The 1297-nt window shown below is 35.2% G+C and overlaps 1 protein-coding gene across 1 annotated transcript in view; it reads right to left on the bottom strand.

The window, feature by feature from the left end:
* Positions 1 to 1297, bottom strand: part of LOC102028812 (testis-specific protein TSX-like) — a gene marked incomplete in the record, with an annotated part of 39443 nt that overhangs the window by 519 nt on the left and 37627 nt on the right.

Below are 1297 nucleotides of genomic sequence, written 5' to 3' on the forward strand. Positions count from 1 at the left end.
ATAAGGAAAACAGAAAGAGAACAAATAAGTAGCCTAATGCTACATCTTAAACTTTTAGGAAAAGAAGAACAAGTCAGGCCCAAAGCCCAAAGAAAGGAGGAGATTATAAAGATTAAGGCAGAAATTAATGCAGCTGAGACAAAGAAAACCCTCCAAAAAATAAATGAATCAAAGAGCTGGTTCTTTGAAAGAATAAACAAAATTGATAAACCCCTAGGTAACCTTATCAAGAAAAGGAAGGACAGAACTCAGATTCATGCAATAAGGAATGAAAAGGATGAAATGACTACAGATTCCACAGAAATTCAGAAGATCATTAATATCTACTTTGAAAATCTTTATTTCCGTAAGATAGAAAACTCAGAAGAGATGGACAGATTCCTAGATATGTATGAATTACCAAGGTTGAGTCAAGAAGATATCAAATTCCTGAACAACCCAATATCAATTAATAAGATTGAAAGTGTGATTAAAAACCTACCGACAAAGAAAAGTCCAGGCCCTGATGGATTTACAGCAGAATTTTACAAGAAATTCAGAGAAGGTTTAATACCAACACTCCTCAAACACTTCAATGGAATTGAAAAGGAAGCAATTCTCCCTAACTCATTTCTGGAGGCAAGCATCATACTGATACCAAAACCAGAGAAAGATCCAACCAAGAAAGAGAACTACAGACCAATCTCCCTCATGAATATAGATGCAACTTTACTCAATAAGATATTAGCAAGTAGAATGCAGCAAATTATCAAGAAAATCATACATCACGACCACATTAGATTCATTCCAGAAATGCAGGATTGGTTCAATATTCGCAAATCTATAAATGTTATACATCATATCAACGGAGCCAAAGATAAAAACCACACGATCATCTCAATAGATGCAGAAAAAGCTTTCAACAAGGTCCAACATGCATTGATGACAAAAACTCTACAGAAAATAGGAATAAATGGTCTTTACCTTAACCTGATCAAAGCCATCTATGACAGTCCAACAGCCAACATCATTCTCAAAGGACAAAAACTGAAAGGTTTTACTTTAAAATCGGGAATAAGACAAGGATGCCCACTGTCACCACTCCTGTTCAATAGAGTTCTGGAACCACTAGCCAGAGCAATAAGACAGGAGAGAGAAATAAAAAGGAATAAGAATAAGAAAGTAAGAAGTAAAACTATCACTATTTGCAGATGACATGATAATTTACATGGTAGACCCCAAAAACTCCACAAGAAGACTCCTTGAATTAATCAACAAATTCAGCAGTGTAGCTGGATACAAAGTCAACACCCAGAAA

This window comes from Chinchilla lanigera, unplaced genomic scaffold, assembly GCF_000276665.1.
Source record: "Chinchilla lanigera isolate Chin_1 unplaced genomic scaffold, ChiLan1.0 scaffold00190, whole genome shotgun sequence".
In the NCBI taxonomy this organism is placed as follows: domain Eukaryota; kingdom Metazoa; phylum Chordata; class Mammalia; order Rodentia; family Chinchillidae; genus Chinchilla; species Chinchilla lanigera.